This window comes from Taeniopygia guttata, chromosome 1A (assembly GCF_048771995.1).
Source record: "Taeniopygia guttata chromosome 1A, bTaeGut7.mat, whole genome shotgun sequence".
Lineage (NCBI taxonomy): Eukaryota > Metazoa > Chordata > Aves > Passeriformes > Estrildidae > Taeniopygia > Taeniopygia guttata.
Genome location: NC_133025.1, coordinates 6,907,155 through 6,932,059, shown reverse-complemented (window position 1 = coordinate 6,932,059; position 24,905 = coordinate 6,907,155). Strand labels below are relative to the sequence as shown.

The 24,905-nt window shown below is 46.9% G+C and overlaps 1 protein-coding gene and 1 long non-coding RNA gene across 17 annotated transcripts in view; one reads left to right on the top strand and one right to left on the bottom strand.

The window, feature by feature from the left end:
• The window catches only part of FRMD4A (FERM domain containing 4A), a 357,158-nt gene that overhangs the window by 198,793 nt on the left and 133,460 nt on the right, over positions 1-24,905 (top strand). Inside the window, exon 1 of one of the 16 annotated variants that reach the window (XM_030290868.4) lies at positions 13,979-14,120. The exons of the other annotated variants lie outside the window; for them this stretch is intronic. The gene's annotated coding sequence lies outside the window, so the exon portion shown is untranslated. Of the gene's footprint in view, positions 1-13,978; positions 14,121-24,905 lie in introns of those variants that run through there. 16 annotated transcript variants of the gene reach the window in all.
• Positions 8,357-15,226, bottom strand: LOC140680693 (uncharacterized). The gene is made up of 2 exons (XR_012052063.1): positions 14,246-15,226; positions 8,357-13,030 (listed from the first exon to the last, which is right to left on the bottom strand). It is a non-coding gene; the product is annotated as an uncharacterized lncRNA (long non-coding RNA).

The following is a 24,905-nucleotide window of genomic DNA, read 5'->3' as shown; positions in this document are numbered from 1 at the left end:
GACTTTCCTTGTTGTGCCAGAAATGGAGATGGCAGTCCAAAAAACGTATTCAAATGCTTCTGAAAGGTGGGGTTGCTTTCTCAGCACCTGGGATTCAACATTTACTTGCACATCACCCCAAATGAGATGCCTCAAGTTAATGCAACCCTGAGTCTCCATTTGAGCTGAACTGAGATCTCTGTTTGCCTAAATGTGACATTTAGCACAAGGTCTCTCAGGACAGCATTAGGCACCAAACATGAGATGTGGCAGCATGTTTAGACGTGGACATTCAGGCCTGATCTCCCAACCAAAATCTACCATGTTCAGCAGAAACTTGCTTTAATCCATTCTAGCTCATCAAGCTGTTGATAATTATAAATCATAATTATATTTTAATAGTAAGCCATCAATTACTAGAGACTACAGAAAGAGAAATTAAAACATTCTCTAAATTTATGCTGTTGCAAAGTGATTTTGACAGACTCTTTGCTGACAGCACCTTGCATCTGCCATACTGAGCACAACAGAAGGCTCAGTACAGGTCACTGCCTCAATGGGGGTTGTATTTTTGTTTTAGTACATTGCAGATCTTTAATCCTGTAGAAAAGGAGGCTCAGGGGTGATCTTATCACTCTCTATTACTACCTGAAAGGAGGTTGCAGCCAGGTGGGGGTTGGACTCTTCTCCCAGGCAGGCAGTGACAGGAGGAGGGGAGATGGTCTTAAGGTGTGCTAGGGGAGGTTCAGGTTGGACAGTGGGAGGAATTTCTTCACAGAAGAGGTGATTAGACATTGGAATGGGCTGCCCAGGGAGGTGGTGGAGTCATCATCCTGAAGGTGTTTAATGAAAGCCTGGATGTGGCACTCAGTGCCATGGTCTGGTTGACAAGGTGGAGCTTGGTCATAGGTTGGACTTGATGATCTCAGAGGCCTTTTCCAACCTCATTGAGTCTGTGGTTACAGTAGGGTGCAGTAAAAGGTCTGGATGCTGTAGCACAGGGACAAATGTGCCCTTTCACAAGCATCTTCTGTGCCCACATAGCACCCAAAATGCAAGGCCAGCTCCTCCTGCCTGGACAATGCTAGATGCAAAACAGAAGCAATATCACTTTTTGCAGTGATTGTTTTTGCAGCCATCCTGGGGGAAACCATTCTCCAGGAAACCTCAGGTGGCTCTGGGTACCCAGTGCTTTCCACAGCTACAAGCTCAGGAAAGAGTCAGAGCACCATTGTTGCTCAAAAGAAGCAAAGCCCACGGAAAGCTGGGTTGTGTTCATGCCTCCAGAGTGGACTGGCACCCTCAAACACCCCTTAGCAATGCTGCAGCACAATGATGGTCCTTAAGCTGCTGCCAGTAGAGCCAGGGCACTTGGTTGAAGAAGGGAACAGCGAGACACAAGTCACCTGATCCCATTCCATTGCTCAAGGTGCCAGTGAGGCACAAGGAGCAGCATGGAGAAACAGCCCTGTGTGCATGAATACCCATCCACAGGGGGCTGTGCAGAGGGTGCTGGGTTTGCCATATTTATGTAACTTCAGGCTCTGTTTCAGATGAAGACAGGGGTTTGGGCAGGCTGGCTCCCTTGTGCTGCTCTGTAATTCAGTGTAAATGCCCCTCTTCCCTGGGAGGCAACCAGAGGCTGCTGCAGATTGCACTGGGGGTTAGCCAAAGCCTTCAGAAAACTATGGAAAAATGCACCATGTCCACCATCCTTTGTCAAAACACTAAACAAAGCCGGTAAATATTCCATGGAAGGCACAGGAGGCCACAAAGTGAATGTTTTATCAGTGTCCAGTACAACATTTGCATCTGGCAGAGACCATGCTCTGCACCCAGAGCCACGTGAGTTTTCAGCATTAGCACTGCGCCTTGAATGCATTTTTCACCCCATCTCCTCGTTTCTAGGGATGCCATTATAAACAGGTTTTATTATTCAGTAGCAAATCAATCCAGGCATGCTGAGCACAATCCAATTATTGCTTGTAGTTACTGTAGGCTGAAGAAGTCATAAATAAATGAGCACAGTATTTAACATTTCAGTCCCACTGTAAGCACCCGGACCCTTGTTGGCTCTGTGTGAATGGCTTGGTGTAGGGAGGATTTTTGGTAGGCATGGCAGGGCAGCACTGTCAGAAGGCAGGTTGTGGTGCTCCATGAGGGCCCAGAAAAATGCAGGATAAATTAGGGGTAAATGCAGACAGATTCTTTTCTTTTGTTTCCCAGCATGAAGGTCAGCAGGGGCCTCTTCCTGCTCACCCAGTGGGAGCAGAGTGAACTTGTGTCAGCTCATGGGTGCAGGAAAGCCAGGAAAAGGGGCTTTGTGAAACCCCAGCCAGCTCCCAGGGGACAGGGCAGAATGCTGGGCTCACTTTCCTTCTCTTACCACCATTCCCAAAGCATCCCAGATGTCTGGTTTTGGGTTTCAAACCTTATTTTGAGAGGGTTTGGGCTGTTCAGTGGTAATAAAGCATCCTGCAGTATACTAGTTACTCATTACCTCATTAGCCCAATGATGTATGAACAGCCACACAAGTACAACGATGCTCAGCTGCAATATAAACACAGCCACTGCTAAACTGACTCATTTAAAAAAAGTATTCCTTACATCTGGCTTTCTTTTGGATTGTTTTTTTCCCCTCTCATCTCTTCTTTTCCCCCAGACTGCTTTCCTACTTCTAACTTCAGTTGTCCCAGTTTGTGCAAGCTGTCACAAGTGCTGCAAGGAGGGAAGGTGTCCCCAGGCAGGCAGCCTGCAGGGACCTGCCACACAGAGCCTGTGTCCATGTCTGTGTCCCTCTCCATCCCCAGTCAAAGCAGCCAGAACTCTGCCCATGCTGTGATAGTGGTGAGCTGGATGCTGGGGTTTAACTTGTGCACTCATTTATAGTCAACTGTAGGGTCAAACAAATTATTATTATTATTATTATTATTATTATTATTATTATTATTATTATTATTATTATTATTATTATTATTATTATTATTATTATTATTATTAATATTAATATTAATGTTGTTGTTGTTGTTGTTGTTGTTGTTGTTGTTGTTGTTGTTGTTGTTGTTGTTGTTGTTGTTGTTGACAACAACAACAACAACAACGGATTCTGCCAGGGAGTGTATAAAAATGACATTTACAATTCTGCACCATCCCTTTTTGTAATTTTGTTTCTGGTCACTTGGTAGTGCATAAATCAGCTTTCTTCACTAGTTTGGGAAAAAAAACAAGTGAAGCAGCAAAGCAGGTGGCAGCTTCTTGATTCTGTTTGTCAGAAGCAGCAAGCTGTCCTCAGCCATCCAGCAGTTTAAGGATTTTGTTTTGAGGGAATAAAAGGATGAGAGGGAAATGGGGTATTTCCTATGGATTGCCTTGTTTATTTGCTTGAGCTCGCTTGTTTCTCTGCAAGGGGAAATCAGCAGGAAAAATAATTTCTAGTGAAAGCCATGAAAAGGGAAGACTTCCAGATTTCCCTCCAGATATTTTGCACAGCCCTATATAAAGTATTTAGTAAGCTGCTACTGAAATCAACTCCTCTCAAGGGTTGTTCTTTCCTTCCCTGACAGCAATAGGCCTGTTATGGAGTCCCCACTTTCTAGGTATGAGTGTTGGCTCTATTTTAGCTGAAATAACCATCAGAAACATTGAGAAGTGACATCTTTGTTCTTTGGGGGAGCCTTGTAACATTTCTCACTCCCATGGATATAGTGGTGTGGAAAGCCATAAGGACCAGCCACGTCCTGATCTCCAGAACTTCTCCCATGGGGTTGAAAAGCAGAGCAGTGGCTGCTGCACACTGTCCCAGTTGCTCTGGAGAATCAAAGGCCAGAGCACACTGCACACAGATCCAGTGCATCATCCTTTGAAGTTAAAATTCTAGTGACATGACTTGGAAAACCTTCCTGTTTCTAGGTAGGCTGTAGCCCAGAGGCCTGAATTCAGAGGTTATGAGATTTCTCACTTGAGTCAGAAGCGGCAGAAGAGGCAGCAGATTTCTGCAGACTGGCACAGTCCTCAGACTTGACAGTAGGTCTGTTCAAAATCTGAGTATGTGTGCTCGTCCTAGAGGGTTTATTTATTTTGGCCTTGGTGGAAGCACCCAGCCCAGCACTGGCAGCTGCAGGAACAGTGCTATAAGGGCTCTGGGAATAACCACAGAGACAACCTATGTGTTCACCACTGGAAAAACCCACCATTCACCACCAATTATCACACTCTAGGTCTCAAGAGAGGCTACAATTATTCCCTGCTCCAAGTCTAGAGCAAATCAGCATTTTTCCAGTAAATGCAGTGTAGTAACTATTGTAGATGTTGACTTTTTAATAGCAAACACTGCTCAAGCATTAGATTTACAGCCATGTTAGTTAGCTTTAGTGACTTGGGAATCAATTAGCTTGCTGTGGAACATGACCAAAGATTATAGGGTAGCCCATGTAATAATTTATACTGCCATCTAGAAGGAAAACTGTAACTTCAGTGTTTCACATAGACAGACACCCTGTTTGCACAGCAATAATTCCAGTAATAACAGCCATAAAAAGGGAAAAGGGGAAAAGCAGTGACTACAAAACAGGAGGAGATGTGTAGAGAGCACAGGGAGGTGTTGGGAACTTTGCCATTCCCAATTATTTTTTAGAGTGATAATGGTGGTAGCATTTAGCTAATGACTGTGTCTTCCCAGTTCAATTCATGTGGGTTGATGCTGCACAGCCCTGCCCAGGAGAAGGCTTGTCCCAGCCCAGGCACTGGGACACAGCCACTCTGTGTGTTGTGTCATCAGCAACACAAATCCCCCTGCCAGCCCTCACCCCTCACTAACAACTTGCCCCCTAGACTGGTGCCAGCACTGCTGATTTCCAGGATCAGTTTTATAGGCAGCATTTTGCCCATTTTCTGCCCACCTCTCTGCTTCCCAGCACTTGTTCCCACACTCGACTCTTTTATCCCACATGGGGCAGGAAAAAACTTGTGCCTATTTCTCCAGGTCCCTCTGCACAAAGAAAACATCTTTTCTTTAACTGCTTTGAAACAAGACCACCAAGGTCAGCTTTTCAGCCTGTGTTTCCAAGCAAGTTATAGAGAAAGAACATTTAATTAATGTTTTTCCTCCTGCAACGAAGTTGCTGCTGTGACCCTTTAACTATTGGCTTTGTTCATCATTCTCTCATTTATTTCCCATTTATTTCAGTCCTCCCTTCACATGAAGCTGGCAGCTGAGCTTTTGGAAGCATCCAAGTGCAGCAGTCCCCTCACAAAACAAGAACCGGAGAAATTATATGAAAACTGGTTACTGTCATTACAAAATGAACTAGGACAGAGTCTTCCATATGCAAATATTCATCACTATACAATAAAAAGTGTATACTAATATATCAGACAATTCCCTTGACTCTAACCAGCAGAGCACACTCCATTTTAAAAATTACTACGGTTCAAAAATACTAAGACTTCTTTAAAATAATGGAATTAATAAAATGTGTAGAGTTGGGCTCTATTCTCCTTCACCTTCTGGATTCAGCCCAGAAAAGCAGGTTTTTAGAAAAATGTCATCTATCATGAGATTTGGCAACCTTGCGCTCTCAGACCGTAAGGTCACTGTCACTGCAGCCAGGCAGCTGTCTCTGGGAGGAGGAGGAGGAGGGGCAGAAGTGTCTGACTGCAAGCCAGGGGACAAGAAAATGAGCATTGCTCTAAACGAGGAGCCTGAGCTGCAGTGGGGAGACAGCATCACTGCCCCTCTGACATGGTCCAAATGCGATGGGGATGTGTGACACTACTCCAGCCACCTGCCCATCAGGTGGGGACACCCAAGCCAGGGTCCCCAGAGAGCAGCACAGCCCTGCCACCATCCACAGGGCTGCATCCTCAGCAATCCTGTGCAGACAAGGCACAGGAGAGACTTTTACCATCCCTTGTTACAGCTGGAATATGCAAAGGATAATGTATAAATGCAGTGAACTCCCAGTGCAGGTGTTTGTCCCAGTTTTGGAGGTGTAGTTTATTTGTATTTAGTTGCAGTTAAGCAGTGATTGCAAACATCAGGGTCTGTGGGGCATTTGGGTTTTATTTCCTCTCCTACTCCCATACAGCTTTCTATGAGAATTGCTGCAGAAATTCTTGTTTTGCCTGAAAATATGTCTTTCACTAACCATGACTGTGTTTAAGCCTGTTCAATTGCTTTAATAACAGCCCTTCCAACACACTAAATATGAAAATATTTTCAATGTACTCAAATTCTTATCAACGGAGTGCAGTAACCGTCACTGTGTTCTGCAAAACCAAGCCACAAATATTAGTGAGTTTTTTGTATAGCTTAATTGCCAGGTATCCTTTCTGACCAATGGAATATGCTGCTATAGCTAATCTGAATAGAAATTCTTACCGTATTTTGAATGAAACAAGCTCAAAGAGTAATTGCAAAAAGTATCACTTTAACAATAGTTGATTTGTGTGTTATGGCTGAAATCTCTATTCACCTCTCATGGTTTAATGAGTTACACTTCACAGTCAGGATAGAGAGATGCATGTTCTGATCAAACTCAGGTTATACATGAAGATAGAGAGATAATACAAGATGAAATGTCACTGAGAAATAGGTGGGAAAGAACAGATTTAGCCATAATCACAACCTTTTTCATCTGAAAAACAGGCATTTTGTTTTCCTTAGCCCAAGACTGCAACCACACTACAGAAGTGCATAAACTACCACTGTAGTAGCCATCAAGTACTGGGGGTTGGTAGCTGAGAAGTTCACTGGGGCTCACCAGTCTTCAGAAACAAAACAACTCCTGTTTCTCACTCCCAGCAGTCAAGGTGGCCATGGGGAAAAGGTGCTACGACACTGCAAGTCCCACATCTCATCTCTGAGGTAGTGTCAGCCAGGTTACAGATGTTCTGAAAGTGGGGATTAGATGTATAATGATGACTTTTTATGAATCAGCACTGATCCATCCTTTCCTGCAGAAATGGAGCAGGGGATGACAGGCTGAGCAACAGGAGCATTTTTGAAGCCATAGCACGTAGGGTAAGATGTTCCCCCTTTTAATGCAGGGGCTTTGTAGTTTGAGACCTCTCCAGGACATACGAATTTCAGTTTCTCATGTTCTTGTTTTTGGGGAAAAATATCTACATCACTTATCCTACAGCCTCCCATGTTGCAAGGCCTGTTACAGTCATTAGATGAAAGGCATAAAGAGTCCTCAAAGAGGCATCAATACTCAACTCTTGTGTCCCAAAGAGCAGCAGGCAAGGACTGCTGAGTCCCATCACTGGGACACTTCCAGGCTCTCCTGCCCTTCTCAGGGCTGGTCTTCAGCAGCTCTGGGTCTGTGTGGCCCATGCAAACAGAGTTAGACATCACAGGGACATCCCAGGTTGGTGCAAACTCTGCAGCCCCAGGGATGCTCAGAAACCAGACCACCACTGTGTATGGAGAGGAAATGAGCAGCCTTTGTGAAGGGAACTAATCAAAACCTTCAGTCTCCTCAGCTGAGGGTTAACAGTCTTTGTGGTGACCACCTTGGACAGAGTATCAGGAGAGCTGGGGTTTATCCTGGTGTGCTTCAGTAATGAAAAGGAAATAGTTTTCAGATGAACAATAGAAGCCCATGCTCCTAAAGACATCAGATAGGCAGCAATCAGACTCAAGTCAAACAATAAATCAAGTAACACTGAGCCTTTACTCTAGCAAAGCACCATTATGACTGGTTCTGTGTTTATTTAGAAGAGATTAGCCCATTTTAAATGTTTTCATATTAAATGTAATTTGGGTGTTTGTTATTGACTGGGTCTAAATGCAAACACTATTGGTCAGATAAATATTTTCTGACATATAAGATCTGTTCACTGCACTTTTACAACATGAGGCTTTACTTGTTCCAAGATTTATTTTCTGTTCCCTTCTTCTCTTTGCGGGGATTGCTTCATAAAGATTAAAAAGAAAGTGTAAAGTAGAAATCACTGATAAAACTGTCAGAAATGGAGCAGCCTTTGTTAATCACTGATTCATTAGCTGGGGGAAGAAGAGGGGTCTCGAGCCAGCACAAAGGGTTTGGTGTCACAAGGCCTGTGATTTATTCCTAAGTCTGTCTCTCCCTCTCTCTCCGTGCCCAATTTGGTACAGGATCTTACCCAGGTAAATTGATCTCTCTATGACTCCATTTTCCCATCTGTTCAACTGAAGTAATGATCTTGCCTCACAGAGGTAGTGAAAACTTTCAATAAGAAAAGGTTACCTGAAAAACCACACCTGCATCTGAAATTAGGCTGCCCCCTACTAACAACTACAGGAGCTTTCCCTGGTTTTGTTTGGTGGGCAAGCAATGGAGTAGAGAAAAACACTTAAATAAATAAAATAGTATAACCAAAAAGTAACAGAAATTGGAAAGCAAGCTTACAGTACTTTTTATTTCAATTGCTAAAATTGTCATTTTACTGTGTCACTTTAGCATCTCCTGAGCCCTTCTTTAAGGTTATGTATTGAAACATTGTCTGAGTATCTTTTTATTTTTGCTACATTTGTTTAGAAAAATATTTTCATAATTATTTCGATGCCATTTTGAAATGTTCTCAGGATTTTCTGCAAAATGTGAAATAGAAAGCTTTTCCAACTGGTGTAAGTTTTGCAATCCTCAGTAGAAGGCAGTGTAAAACTACAAAAATATTCTTCAAATCTGAAATCATGCAAAGTACAAAGGCTGTTTCAGTACAAAAAGCTAAACAAATTAGAATCAGTTTGATTTACTCCTCTGTGCAAAAGAGAGTACTTCATTATGTAGCTCAGTGCAAGAAGTGCATGTAGATTTTGCCTAACAGGAGGCACGTTTTCAGGCTTGGCTCTCTCAGCTATTCATTTGATGTCCTTCACAATTACCTGTGCTGTCTTTTGGCATCAAAGAAGGCTTCTGGCTGACTTTCACCTACACCAGTCAACTGCAGCATCAGAGGAAAGTGTGGGGGAGAATAATTTTGCCTCATTCAGCCTTGTTCTCAGGTTCTTGCCATTCATTCCCCATTTGCTCAGCAGCTCCCCTGCATGGATGAGGTTGTTCACTTGCCTTTGGATGAAAGAGGTTTTCACTTATTGGTTGCATTTTACTGCACTGGAGCCATGCTGGTGGCCTGAGAGCATCTCTCCAGATCTCCCCCAGCCAAAAGTGTTCTCTGCCAGCACCATGAGCATCTTCAGGAGCTTCTGCTCCTCCCCTGGGGAAAGCCTCTCCACCTTCCACCACCACCAATCCCTTTTTATGGGTGGAAGGGGCTCTGGCCATGTTTGCTCCTTCCTGCATTGGTTTGCTTTCAAGCCATTTCAGGTGAAAATGGCAATATTCTGTGAATAGGAAGAAGTTTCTGTGACAGAGCTTTGCTCAGCTCTGAAGAAAAGGGAAGCTCGTGTCCCTTCTACCCCATGGGAGAAGGGATTTGTGAGGACTTGACCTCCAGCAAGGAGGGGAATCCCTCATCCCTTCCACTTCTCCTGCAAGGCAGGCAAGGCTCACAGCATGTTCCATCAGGAAGATTTACTTCTTTCTTCTTCTCAGTCCCAGACCCAGATGGGTGCAAAGAGGAAGGAATTGCAGCAATGGCTGCTGTCTCCAGCATCACTCCACTGAGGAGGAGTGTGACCCCAGGAGGGCTGGTGACACACCCAGCTCCTCTTTGGTCACTTATGCACACTTGAGCTGTTTGCTTTGTTTGGCCTCTTGGATGCCAGGATTACCCGGAGCTAACTGGGACACAGGCGACTTACACATGCCTCCTGTCCCTCTCCACACCAGCCCCAGGCTGGAGCTGCAGGCAGCAGGCAGGATTTGGCAGCCCAAGGTCATAGCACCAAGCAGCTGGAGTTGGCTTGTCCCCACCATCCATTCCAGCTGCCTCGTGGGGACCGAGCTTTGCTTCCCTGTGTAATAATCCTGCCAGCATGCACTTCCCTGGCCTAATGAATAGAGGATTTATTGCACCAGCTCTCTGGGAATGTCAAGGTCTGCTTCCTTCCCTCTTCAGCTCTCTGTGATCCTTTAAGTAGAGCCTGTGTGAAAATTAATCAGACATCCTGGAGGCTTATTTTGTCCAAAGCTAAAGTCCTGCTTCTCCCTTTCCCCCCACTTTTTGTGCCCCAATTACTTAAAGGATTGTCCTGGAAATTAATGAAAGCATGACATGGGAATAACACCCACAGCTCATCTCAGAAGGGAAGTGTTTCTATGAAAGGCTTAACTAGAAACATCTCGTGCTTCACCCAGTAAACCTGGAGACCTTCCCGGTCGGAAGCACGCTGTGCCATGACAGTTGGTGTTGCATCTGCCCTGTGGTTTACAGGTCCAGACTCAGAGTCAAATCCTGCTCTGAGCAATTGCATTTTACTGTTTTGAATGAGATCCCTGTAGTTCCCACCTGGTTTCCAAAGTCCTCGGCACAAATTATTGCAAAAGCCTGTTACAGAGGAAAACAGAGTGATGGGGACAGGCTTGGTCGTGGTACATGTAACCCTCCACCTCTTTTTTGGTGACCCTGGTCCATGGAAGTGGGTGAGGGCAGCCTGGGGGCTTGGGTGGCCAACTGAGTCACATCAGTCTTTTCTATCTCCCAATACTGAGGCCTATCCAGCATGTGCAGGACACAGATTTTTTCAGATAAAAAGAGGTGACACCATTGCTTCTTTTCCAGTCAAGCTACATCAGAGCTCATGAGCAGTAAGACCATTTTATACCATGAATTTCAGAGGGACCATGTGAATTAACCCACAGGCTAACCTGACATTTCATTTTCTAGGTCTGGCTGACCCTTGTAATGGCTACAATAAGTCTTACAGTGAAATTCGTAGGCCTAACAGCTTATATCATCTCTGGAAATGGATTTCGGCTCCCAAGTTACTTAGGCCCATGTTGCTTTTTAAGTTTTGAGGCTCTTTAATCTTTTACTGCCACTCAAGTATTATGAGTTAAGAGTTGTGCAATCAATGAGAGTTAGGCCATTGAACACCTTCCACAGGGAGGCAGGCAGATAGACACCTTCAGCAAATCCTGAATGTTCTTTGAAAGCATTTTCCTCACCTTCCATGGGTTTCAGATGTGCCATATGGGGGAAATGGCATTGACTTCTGTAAAGCACTGCACCTCTTACAGATGCAAATCATGAGTAAGTGTGAATATTCCTTCATGACATGACATCTCCTCCAGCCCGTTAGTGCTAATTAATGCAGTTCTGGGGGTAGACAGTATTCATTAAGCTTTTCTGAAACTACTAGAAATGTTCATGTAACAGCTCACACATTCTGATAGCACCCACAGTCCCATCACCACGTTCCCTGTAAAGTATTTTGGTTCTTTAATCTTTGCTAATGAGAGTGGGAATGAATTGTCAACAGTAATTCTCCAGCACAAGGCCACGGTGTTTCCTCCTAGCTTTATTATTAGGAACCAAGACAAAGGAATCATCATGTTTTTATTGTGGCACAGAGGCATCTGGTTGCTGGAAGCTGGATTTGTGTATGTCAAAGCTAAATATATGGGTTGCTGTTCAGTTTTTGGGACTTGCCATGATAGGAACCAGCTTGGAAGAAGTGCAGCCATTCCTTGCTTCTAATCATTGCAATGACAGCAGCTTTGCTGCCTCCAGACTGGATGTTTGCTACCAGGGTGTATTGTTTGGGTAGTGCCAGCTCCAGAGACTTTGTGAGATTATGGAATTTCCTTGAAGGAAAGGACTTTTGCTGCTGCTGCTGCTGCTGAATTATAACTGGGAAATATGGAGAGGAATGTGCATGAGATGAATGATATTTTTACCAGGGGAGAAACCCAGACCTGGCCAGTTTTTCTAGGACAGAAGGGTGCCATGAATAAATGAGAGGAGTTGGGGCAAAATCCTTGTCCAATTCTGGGGAAAAAAAACACTCTTTCTTGTTGAGTAATCACAATCAGCTCTTGGCAAGGACAATACTCCACTGTCTTCCCACATTATAAAAAACAGCTCCCATTTCTAAGTTCTAAACTGTTAACTCCATCAGGTACCTAGAGGATGTTATCTTCACTACCCATCCAAGGCCCCATAAGCAACACTTAACCAAAAGGATGTGTTAACATTTCCTGCATGGGTGGAAGATATTCCTGCTACATTTCCTTTATCCATCTTCACTAAGACAAACAACTTATTTTTATTACAAATGTTGCTTCGTGTGGGAAGGTGATTTTTCCTTGCTAGTTCTCAGGGTCAGGACTGAATTGCTGCTGGCGTTCATGCTCTTCTTCAGCACTGCAGACAGACCCTGTTTGAGATATGTTGTCCTGTGCTGAAGGAAGGAGTAGAAGAGCATTTGGGAGGCAACTTGAAGTTCTACCTTTTTCTGAAATTAGTAGGTTTAATATTCCAGGAGGTTTTGCAGTTTTGTGTTCTGGTGGTTTGTCCCTCAGCATTACCTCAGCAGCTGGATGTACATGTGGATGAGATGAACCCATAATACCACAATCTTTACCTTTGCAATGGAGCCATGCACAACCTGCATTTCCTGGAGCAGGGATTGATACCTTTGCTGCTTCTTTCCCCTCTGTCCTGACCTTGGGATCACCTCCAGAGCAGAGCTGGGCTACCTTAGCTACTTGGTCTTAACCCTCAGCAGCCAGAGGTCAGAACTGCCTCAATATTTATTCCCTTAATTAAAGCCATCCCCTTGGGCGAAGTGAGCTGGATGGGTGAGCCTGCCTGGGGCTGCCTACACAGCTCTGTGTTTATGCCTGTGCCCTTAAAAACAGGAGGGGGAACTGTGGTCATGTTCTAGCATTTGGTTATTGTATCCAGAAGGACGTTGCAGCCGGCTGCCCCCTTTATGTCCAGAGACTACACAAAGAATCATGTCTTGACTTTGAGTCTGACAGCAAATCAAACCTAGCAACACCCCCAGTTAAAATGAGACATTCTGCTCCTTCACCATCACCATGTCAGGAGAGTGACTTTGTCACCTTCCTATGGGGCAAAGAGGGAAATTTCCTGTATCCCGTGTAAGTTCCAGATCCACCCTCAGCATGAGCATCCTCGTGGTGGCACGAAAGACACCTGAAAACAAATGAAGAAAAGTGCTCACCTCCACACCTCTCCTCCCAAAGCAAACCTCTTCCCAGCCAGTCTATTCCAGAGCATGGCACAGCAGCTGCCTCTGGTTTTTACCCACTAATAACCCCAGTCCCAGAGAGAAAATACTGATGGAGGGGCAAGCAGTGGAACAAGACAGAGCTTTAACCACAGGCATGGTTCATGGTGTGGGTGCTTCATGCTGTGCATGTTTAAATCAATAAATCAGCACTTTTTGAAGGCCCACACATACCGTCTTTCTTGGCTGATCTAATTATTTAATAGTGACACCCTTGCATGGGGGCTACTCTGCTGCAATGTGTAGAGATGCTCTATTGCTGGGCAGCATCCCCACTTTTTACACCAGCACAAGCTGCACCCTTCACCCAGCCAGGACCAGGGGGAAGATCATCAGAAGGAAGGCTGCCCTATTTTCCAGGGCTTCAGCCTGGCAGGAGCTGCTCTGTCTCCAGCCCCGTGGGTGCTCAGGGCCCTGCTTGGAGCATACCCGCTGCTCTCGCCTCTCTCCGTTATCCTCTCACGGTGTGCACGCGTGGCCAGAGGGGTGAATACCGCCACCCCGCACCCTTTCTCCCCTTTCCATCCCTTCATCCCTTCATCCTCCTCCCAGAGGCGAGGGACAGCCCAGATGTTGGCAGGCCCGAGCCAGGTTCATCTGTTTCACATGACCCAGCGCCAACTGCTGCTCGCTGCCCTCCTCCCTCCTTCCTCCTCTTTCCTCCCCCTCCGCCTCCTCCTCCTCCTCCTCCTCCCTCCCCGGCTCCAGCCTCGCAGCCTCGCAGCGCGGCAGGAGCCGGGCGCCGGGGGCCGGCAGGCGGGGAAAGGGAAGAAGAAGGAGGAAAGGAGGGTTCCGGCATCCCGGCAGGGAGGATGGGACGGCGCTAGGAGCGGCGGGAGCGGAGGGAAGGGCCGCGCATCCCGCGCAGCCCGCGGCCAGAGGCGGGCGATGGATGCGGGGCGCTAGAGCCGCGGCCTGGAGCGCGGTGCGGCGGGGATGCGCCGGTCCCGGGCTCGCAGCTGAGGGGCCGCCGGGGCCGCCGAGGCAGCGGAGAAGGTAACGGGGTCTTTGTCTGCCGAGGGGAGGCGAGGCGGGCCGGGGCTCCCCTTCCACAGCCCCGGCCCCCGGGGAAAGCCCAGCCGCAGTGTGCGGGCTGCTCCACGCCCCCTCCCTCCATTTACCTCAAACGGAGAGAAATGTGGGCAGCAGCTGCTTTGCCTGTTCCTTTCCAAAGAAAAAGAATCCCCAAGCCCAAACCCTCGGATTCGGTGGGCGAGTAGCGGAGCCGAGCGCGGCGGCTGGGGGATGGAGACGGTGTGTGTGGGGGGAGAGAAGCCGGTGCTGTGATTCCTTCCCCCCTTCCCAAGCAAGCTGGCTGCCTGTCCCCACTGACTGCCAAGATGGACTGCTCCTTCCCTTCCCAAATGGCTGCAGCAAGTTTAATGCAGAGCCGGGGGCTTCGCTAAGGGGAAAGCCCCCGGCTTGTTTCTCCTTTGCCATGTGCACCTTTTCCTGAGTCGGGAATAGAAAAGTTGCTCCAGATTCAGGGCTAGAAAAGACAAATGTATAGCTCTGCTTCCAAACTGTGCCTGTATGGGAGGGCATCTGCACGCCCTGCAGGCTGGCTCCGTGTAAGGAGGGTTCTTGGCCGCATTGTTAGCCGCTGGCTGCTGGGGAGGGCAGCAGAAAAAGTTGTTTCGAACCTCTCTATAAAATTTCCAGGAGAGACAATTGTTTCTAATAATAGCCCTGGCAGCGGTTTAGCAATGCAGCGCACACAGATGCGGAGCTATCTAGCAAATCTCTCCCAGGCAAGTCAGGTCGCAGGGAAAGCTGAACTCCCAGCTTGGTGGTTTGGTTTGGGATTTTAAAAGGTTGTCCGGAACAAAAACGCCGGCACCGCTCGCCCTTTCCCCCGGCGAAGGGGGTGTGGTGCCTCTGCCGGCGCGCTGCTCTCCATGGGCTCGGCTGAGCGGGGCTTTCCCCGTGCCTCGGGTACCGGGGGAGGTGGATCCTGGCTCTGCCCAGCTCCAGCTGGGTATCGGGGTGTCTCGGACCCGGTTCCCTCCAGACTGCTGCTCGGGGTCTGATGCGCATCCCCCACCCATGCAGGGAGGGGTGTGTTACGGGCGTGGGTGTCTGTGCCATCTTCCCTGCCTAGAATTGCCTGCCAGGCACCAGAGAATTCCCGATGGAGCTAAGCCCCTCAGGCTGATCCCTTTCTCCTTGGGGTGATGGCACAGGGCCGGCCGGAGGGCTGCTGCCCGCACACGCACTTGGACCGTGATGCTGACCCTGGCCGGGCTCGGCTTGGTGGCTCAGCGCTGCTTGGCTCGACCTTCTTGGCACAAGTTACAGGCAGCCTGTTCTCTTCCAGATATTAATATTTGGAAGATGGTTTCAAGCATCGGTGCCAGGCAGGTATGTGCCACACTCCGCAGGAGGGTGAGCTGCTCGTGGGGTGGTTTCTGCAGCCCAGCAAGGGGGCTGTGGCAGAAGCATGAGGACGCAATGATTTGTTGCTTCTTGGTACAAGAGGGGATATTTTGGAAGGTCTTCAGCTCAGTACCACCTTCTGCTGCTGCTAAGGTCAGCTGTGTCCCTCAGAGGAGCAAACAGGCTGATGGAGTTGGCATTGCTCATCCATCATGCTGTGTGATCAGTTTCCACAGAAGGGAGAAGTGCACCACTGGAGCATAGTATGTGGATGTATGCACGTGGAAAATAAACATCTTGTTCATACGTGAATTTCTGTTCTAAATGCCCAGGCTAAAAATATGGGATCTCTGATGTTATTTGAGCATAGATGCACCAGTGAGCCACTCACAACCCTTCTGGCCAAGCTACTGTTATCTCCTTGTAGACTGTTTCTGGTGGTCCTGTTGTTGCGTGTCTGAACTGGTTATGGCATTAAAAATGCAACTTCGTGTTTGATGATACCTGTGGTCACAGCATTGGGTTGCTCAGGACCCTACAGCAATGCAGCATCACTTGGTGCACAGAGATCCTGTCAAACTGTTTAGCCAGGTCAAGCACTTCAGCTAGTGCACTGGGTGTTGTTAAGAGGGACATAAGACTTGGGAAGACTTGGGAAGACTTCTCAAGTCATGGAATCTAGTCCCACACATCAGAGGTAATTACAGTGGTACATATCCCCTTTGTTGCTACTGTTACTGTGTGAGTAATAGCAGAAGGCTTGAATCAATTTTGAGTACAGCTTAACAGCAAAGCCAAAATAAAACTGCAGGTATGGATGAAGGAGAAAATGCTTTATTAGGGAGAATCTAAATGGGGCTGGGGAGTCACTGAAGTCTCCAGCTGCAATCTGTTAGGACTGTGAAGGAAGGGTCATGCATTGCAAGAGGAATGACACGTGGGGAAGGTATTAAGGAGCATGTTGATCCAGCATTAACTAAATTTGGGGTCAGGGCTTAGTGGTGTCCCCTGAAGATGCAGAAAGGCTCTGTATGACCCACTTCTTGTGAGCTGCATCGCTGGGACAAGCAAAGGCTGCTGTGACACACAGGGACACACTTAGGTTCAACTCTCAGGAAACTTGGGTATCTTTTTCTCAGAACTCTCTGTGTTTGAGGAAATCAAGGTTTTTGGCTCTCTGAGTTGCACCCAGAATTTCTTTCTAGGTGGGAGCCACCCCACAAATGCCCATCTCTTGGGAAGCTGAGGGGATGTGCTGTGGGGTCAGCCATAAGAGCAGGTAACTGCAGCTCCCTGGGATCCCCATGCTTCATCACAGGATGGGGTGCACAGCTGGCTCTCAAGGTCACTCAGCAATGCCAATCTCCTGTCATCCTTGCTGGCTTGCTCCTTCCAGCAGCTGGAGGAGAGAATTGTCCTGCAGCCCCGGTGCAAGCAGAGCACGGCAGCAAGGTCTGACAAGGTTAAGCTGTGATGGAATTGCTCACAAGCCTCCTCCAGCTCCAAATCCCAGGTTGTCCCAGCCTCTCTCAGGTTCCCTAAGCCAGCAGTGCATTGCCTAGCACGGCCTAAGGGACCACTGCAACTGACAACATCCACTGAGATTTCTTCTGCTCCCAGACTTATAAAAACTTAATCCCCAGCCCTCCTGTAAATATCAATATGTGCCATGTCCTAGAAAGCCACAATTTGGTGAGGCTGAACAATGAGCTGGAGCCCTGTTGGAGCCCCTGTCTTCTTTTCTGGTGATGAACCTTGTCAAGGACCAAAAATGACTTTGATTGCTTTTCTCTCTGATCTGACACCGAGGAAGGATCCCAGACAGATATTTGATCAGTTCTGAGCTTCTGGGAACACTTTCATGTTGATGAATCGCAAACACACAAGTTTTGATCTTGTCTCCTCTGCTCCAAGTCACCTTTGCACTGCACCTACTCACGAGCCAATGCCAGCCTGAAGGTTTACTCTAATAGGCTGCCTGCCAAAAAGAGTAGAAGACCCTGATGTACCTTCCCTTTCCAGTGCACCTGTGTTTCGTGGCTGTGTGATACTCCTCTGAGGCCCCAAGTCTGGTGCCAGATGCCCTGGGTGCCTCTCTGTGGGGTGAGGTGGGACTTCAGCTCTTGCCCAGCCTTAAAATGGGAGGAGGCCAGAGGAGCTGGGACCATCTAATTTCCAGTGCCACCAACAATGTTCTTGTTTACAACCCACTTTACTCCTTTCCTAACAGATAGACAATACTTCTGCTTTTCTCCTGAGCTTCTCTGTGACATTTTGACACGGTGTGGAACAGTTGCTGTGTCCCCACCCTCAAGAAAAGATCACTAGTGGGTAGCTAAATGATCTTTTCACCCTGGTGGGATGAGGTGTGATTTAGCGTAGTAATCTTTGGAAAAAGTCATTGAGGCAAAAAAAAAGAGGTAGGTAAGTTGACTTTTTGTTATTTGAATTCACTGTAAAAAGGTCCAATGAAAATCTCCTGGGAAGCTGCAAACCAAAAAGAGGTTGATATTCCCATTTTGGCTAGACAAATCCTTTTGTATGCACTTCCACACGTAATGCCTAACATTTTGACAATGGCTGTTGGGCTTGCCAACCCACTAGGCTCAGGCTCTAGTGTTTAGATTATTTATTTATTTTTCTTCTTAGAAGTCTCCAGATCTCCCAATCAAAATAAACCCACCCTTGTTTGGGTTTCCTGGCCGTGTGGGATTGAACGTGGCTGCAGCTGTACCACACACGCTGTAAGCTCTGCTGGCATCCCATCCTACCCAGCTGAAATATTTCATGCAGGGAAGTGCTTTGCAGATAGTGGAGCAGCCACAGGCTGACCCCGTGTTTCTGCAGGACAAGCAGGGGATGGAAAGCTGCTGCATCAAATGAGCAGCTTGGAAAGGCAGCACAAAATCTGCAGCTGAAACGTGGCACCTGTCCTAGAGAGGGGAGTGTGGATTGAGCTTTTTCCACATTTAAGCATGGTTTTGTCCTTGCTGTGCATGGGGAATGGCTGTGCTGGCTACCCCAACCCAGGGTTTTGTGAAGACACCCATCATCCCAACACGTGGCTGCCACGTGTGTGCTCACACACTCATTTCCTGGTGCAATGGGGCACGCAAGGGGACAGGGATGATTTAGGGGATGTGTAATCAAACACAGTGCTTCCTTTGTGCACACACACATCCTCCCCCAGTGTGGAAGAGTGCTGGAAAATAAATTTGGGAGGTGACTTCCACCGTCTTCTGCAATTCTGAACTGCAAAATCCAAAAGAGAAGAAAGTTATATCTAAAGTGGCCTGGGCTCCCTGGGATGCTTTGCATCCCTGCTGGGGTGGTTGGGCAGTCAATGAAGGTGTCACCCGGGCTTGTGCTGCAGGAGGTGGTGGGAACTGGGAAAAGAGACTTGTTTCTCACCAAGACCAGGGAGAACTGCTGGGAAGCACCGAGTCTGCTTTGCCTCTGTGTTGCACCATGGAATTTGCCTTCTGAAATGCTCTGGGAGTGCTGATGGCAGTTCTGAGGGAAATCTGCAAATCCAGCAGTGCTGGGCTGTGTCCTCACTTTGTCAGTCCCCTCTCACAGGCACAGCTGATTGTGTATATGGCAAAATAGATATTGAATCTATTGAATCCTGGAAGCTCAGGGATATCAGATCCAGCTGCTGAGTTTGCAGACATTGCATCAGGCTGTTCCCTCTTCCCATCCTTAACTCTTCTGCATTGATTCTTCATAGTACTGAAGAGCTGCTGAGTTTAGCTCCAGGAAGGAACATCCTTTCCCAGCTCTTAAAAAGCAAAGGCGTATGGTAAAAAACAGCTTTGTGTTGAAGTGTTTATTTTAGGTCTCTCCTGTGCAGAGGTTACAGACTGGCCATATTTAATATGTCATGAGATGCCCTGATGCAGAGATGATCTGGTCTTGCTGCACCAATAGCCAAAGAATTCTCAATACAGGTGATGCAATATCCTGGCATTAGTCAGGCTGTGAATGGGGGTATAAAAGCACAGGCTGTGTCCTGAAAGTTTTCCCTGCTTGACCCCTGAGGCGGGGCTGGTCCAAGCTCTAGTCCTCACCAGAAACACAAGTGCTCAGCCTCAGGAGCTGTCAGGACTGGAGAAAGCAGGTTGGATCCCTTCATACCCCTCATCCAGGGTGTGCAGGCAGAGCCCAAGGGCTGTCCCAGCTCTGCCCCACTCAGCAATTGATGCACTTGGGAGCAGAGTGGGAGCAGAGAGCACCAAACCAGACTTCTGCAAGCAGGACTGCCTTCTGGAAACACCTGCATCTCTGAGGAGGAGTCAGCTGCTTGTCATCTGAATGTGCTCTGCATCTCACCCCGTCCTGCCTGTGAAACCCAGCTCTGGGGGATGATGCCCACCCTGCACTGACCCTGCCAGCTGCTGCTGCTCAGGCAGAACCTCTGGCAGCTGCCCAGCCTGGGCACAGCCACAGCCCTGGCCCTCAACATCAAGTGTGTGTCAAACCTGCTGATTAGCAGTGGCTGGAAACAGCCCGGTGACATATTTTCCCACTGGAAGCATATCAGTTCTTGGAGTGTTATCCAAAACAAGAAGGGGGAAAAAAAGCCCAAAAACAACAGTTCTGTACACAGATTAACATTTTGCTTTTTTTTATTTTCTTTCACATCTGGAATGACTTTTGTAAGTGTGTTTTCTATTATGTGCTACATATAACACTGCTCAGTGCTCTCCAGTGACCTGCTCTGTTACAGTACCTGAGTGATGCAGTGCCCAGTGCCTTGGCTCTATTGATCAGGCCAGCAGCACTCACACCTCCCAAGGACTGGTGATACAGTAGGCACAAAACACTCAATGAGCATTAAAAGGACACTTCAAGCCATAAATCTTAATTTGTCCTTTAAAAATATTTCACACATACTATCACTTCCACTGCCTTGGGTCACTTTGGTCATCTTCCTATGAACCCACATTGATTTTTTTTCCCTCTGGCAAATCACATTAGTTTCAATATCAAATAAATAGTCCTGCTTTCTTCTATAACTAAACGAAACCTCCTGTGAATGTGTTCCCTGAAGATTTGGATGCTCTCATGTAATTACACCCTGTCTGCATGCACAAACAAGTGGTATCTGGAACATTTTGCTGAAAGTATGCCACATTTCAAGTGTGAAACTGTACAAAAAATTAAAATTTTATGTGTGTTTACAAGGAATTTAACACATCAGGTGTAGGAGAGATTAACAGACATGATAACATCTTTGGGAAAAATAATAATAATGATAATCATCGTCTATTGCCATGTACTTTATTGCCACATGGTCATTATCCTATGATGACTCACAGTGCTTGCTGCAGAGTATATAGGGAATGAACTAGAAGGTGACCAGGAGTCCCCAAAAAGAAGTTGATGTGACTTATAAAAGGTTTCAATTCCCTCATTGGTGCAGGATTTCCCTCACAGGTAATTTAGATCATTTTCCCTTTGTGCAGAGAAAGCAGAGTGAATACAGAGCTCTTCCAGGGGAAGCAAGACCCTTCTGAGGCATATCTTGGTTTTCTTGAAGCACAGCTATGCTCAGAAGTTGATGAAGCACCTGTCCCAGGACCACTCTGCTTGTCCTTGTGGAAAGACACCAGAGATCCTTTATCCTCTTTCCCTCTGGGCCTCCCATTTTAGCTCTGCTGTTGATATTTATTTCTTCAGGCTGCATTAGGGACTGGCAACCCAAATGATGGATCACAGCATGCAATGTGCAAACATGGGATGAAACTGCAGAACTTGCCTTAGAGGGATTATTATCCAGAAAATAAGTTCACCCTGGGGGAAATAAAAAAAGAAAAGATCACCAAATAAAGATGTTCGCAGAGTTTGGCTGAGCTGAGTTGGACCAGGAGAAGTTTATGTACAGGGCAAGTTATTTTGGATGTTAACTGGGAAGCTGGCAGCAAGGAAGATTGTCTACCTGTTTTCTTATTAACAAGGTATGAGGGTGACTATTTTTGCAATGTTTTTTTCTTGTGATGGTGGCAGTTTTTCAGTCTTTGGGCATTCCTCTGGCATGCAGATGAATAGCATAGTCTGGATGAATAGTCCCAAGGCCTGCAAGGTGGGATGAGGCTGTGGGCTGCCCTTGTCCTTCCACTTCCCAAACCCTTTGGCTACAGTGAATTTATATGGATCAAATGGTTTCACCAGACCTAAAAATGCCCTAAATGTGAACAGCTCATCATCTGCTCTGTAAGAAGTGATGGAATTCTGAGCAGCTCTTCCTCTCTCATCAGGCTTGGTGTTGACTCCAGGCAGGAGCTGATCTACCAGGTTGATGAGGCTGTGCAGGGAAGTCTGTTAGAAGAGGATGGAAGCCCCATCCCCTGACTCATTCAAAATTCATCTGCCTGACAGTGCTGCCAGCAGGGAAGAGCCCCAAGCTGGTGGGAGGAGGAGCAGCTGGGCTGCCTCTTTTGCACTATTATTTATTATTTATTTCCTTACCCATTGCTGGGTGCAGCCAGCTTGCTGCACGTGCAGAAGGCTGTAGGAAGGAGCAATATGGGCTTCCCAATTAAAAATGGAGGAGACAGCTACAAGATCCCAACTAGAGGTGAAGTTTTAACAGCTCTGGCATGTTCTTGACCTAAAAATGCTGGCCCTGAAGCAGGTGACCATGTTGAGCCACCTACACAACTGACCAGCTGAGTCAAGGTTTATCAAAATACACTTCTGCTGTGTGCAAAAGGTGTTTCAAATCTGTAAGGTTTAAGACATCTGTGACTATTGAATACTCTAAACTAAAAATAATAAATAAAACTGAAGATTTTGTGACCTTCCTGTGGTCAGCCTCAGCTCCAGAGCTCAGAGGATGCTCTGACCAACCATAGCAAAACTCCTACACTCCCCACTCCTGCCTTGTAAATAGTGGGGATAATTCTTGGAAGCTGGTATATTTTTATACTGGCAAATGGTTTATTTCCTTGCCAAGAAAGGGAAGGGAAAGAGTTACAGGGGTGAAGGAGTCAAACATAGTAAAAAGTCTGCATTGGGAATGCCCTCTCCTCCTGCCTCAACATCAGAGGGCAGGGAGGGTGCAAGAATTTCTGCTTCCTTTTGTATTTGAACAGATTTAGATCTGTATTATTTTCAAGAAAGAAAACAATACGTGACCTAAACCAGCCCAGCCTCCATTCTAGTGAGGAAGCCGGTCTGTCCAGGAAAAGGCTTTCTTATCTCAGGATATAACTGAAATCAGGCCGTCGGGGCTGGCCACGCTCAGAGCAGTAATTTAGGCATCTGCTGGGTAATGCCCTGCTCAGTTTAAAACGTGGTGTTGGAATTAGATTTCATTCTGACTACACGGCTCAAGCACCAAGTGTTTTGAGGTTAAGACGTGGCATTCCCGGCTTTAAAGTTCGCCTGAGAGTTATTGCTTGATGTTGTAAATGGACTTAAGGACCGTAGGAGACGGTTTTTCATTTCAGCCCTGATACAGTAAGCCACTTAAACACTTGCTTATGTCACACTGAAATAAAGGGGATTTATGGACACAGCTATGGGCTTTGCTGAATCAGAGCATTTTTGCTGAGTGCTGTTTAGGGGAAGCATGAAAAATAACCTGTGCAGATATCTCTGGGTGATGCTGAGCCCGAGCAAGGCTGGGAAGCACTGTGTGGAGGAAGCAAGGAGCCCCTGGGCAGGCCAGGAATTCTTTTGTCAGCTCCTAAGACAAAACAGGGAAGTCACCAGGTCACTCAGCCTGCAGCTCGCCTTAATTTTTGTCCCACCGCTCTGTCGGCATCCACACAATGGTTGGGTCGCGCCATCCGTTCGAGCGGTGCTTCCGACAGGGTGACACCGCCGCTGCCACCGTCCCACCTCCCTTCTCGAGGAGGACTCTTGCTTTCCAACAACTGGAGTTGTTCCCCTCTCTCCTGACAAATGAGCACTTGCAGAAATCATTGCATCACTTGATGCAACCCCTCTGAAACACATCCCTGTGCAGATCCCCCATGCAATGGGTAATGCCAAGCAGCACTCCCTTCATGCGGGATGGGAGAGGATTTTAAGAGCTGTTTCTGTAACCATGGTTTTGACAATTTTTCCTCCATTCACTAATCCATTGGAAAGGACATTAATTTTTCGAGGAGTGAGATAAGGAAGCTCATGGGGAAAGCCGAAGGTCTCTCACGCGATACATTCCTCTGGTGCTGTCAAACCTGTGGGAGGTGCTGCATCATTGTCAGCTTGAGTTTTCTGGCCAGTCAATCCAGCTATGGACTGTGCGTGTATTTCAGAACCTCAGAGCGCTTCCCTGACAGGGAAACCCACACTGCTTTAGAACGTGAAGTCTGGTTATGCATCAGCCATTGGCTACTTCTCTTCATATCACCATCGTCCATTTCTACAGCATATTTCTATGGCCTTTCTTCTCAGCTTCAAAGCTCCATTTGCCACCAAGTTCCCTTGAAATGGAATACTTAAAGGGTTGTTCCAGTTTATTTGAATATGCAACATCTTGGTTTTCTTACTAAAGTACTGCTAGAAGGTGACAAATGCCAGAGGATAGAGTTGGAATAACCTTCTCAGGGAAAAAAAACAACTGGCTTACAGCTAACCTCTCCTGCTTCAGAGTACCAAATATCCTTTCCCATAAGAAATAATAGCATGAAGAAATTAGCATGAAAATGTGCTGTCTAATGGGTCCTTAGTTCTTCCTACCCAATTGGTGGAAGTGTTCAAGGCCAGGTCAGATGGGGCTCTGAGCAACCTGATCTAGTGGGTGGCATTCCTTCCTGTGGCACAAGGGTTAGAACTAGATGGTCTTTAAGGTCCCCTCCAACCCAAACCATTCTGTGATTCTGTACTGCTTATTTCAGAAAGCTCAGCTCGTGTTCTGAACTGCGTTGCTGACCTTGGCAGACAGGACAGGCTACATGGACCTCTGCTCACAAGCCAGGAATAATTGGCCAAATTAAAATAATCTTTCTGCCTCTTAAAAGAAACAATAACAAAAACTACTATTCATCATTTATCTAGGAAAGGCTTATGGAAATAAATAGTGGAAATGAGGACTGTATTGAGAAACAACAGTTTCTCCTGACTGTCTCACATCCTCAGAGCTTCAAGCCACTGAGGCATGGGTGCCTCAGATATTGCCCATTTTAGTGAAAAGGAAGAGCAGAGAAGAATATGTGTGAGGGATTTGGGCTTGGACCAGGAGATGGCATAAGCAGTGCTTCAGACCATGGTGATGTGCTCACCAGTGCAGGGCAGTGGGCAAGTCCCATGGCTGGGACAGGTGAACCAGATTTGCAGCAGCAGTTATCTTCCTCCTGCTCATTAGGTATCTTTCCCATTGAGGACCCTAAAGGACCAGATTTAAGCATTGGAACAGGCTTTCCAGGGAAGTGGAGTCACCACCCCTGGAAGAGT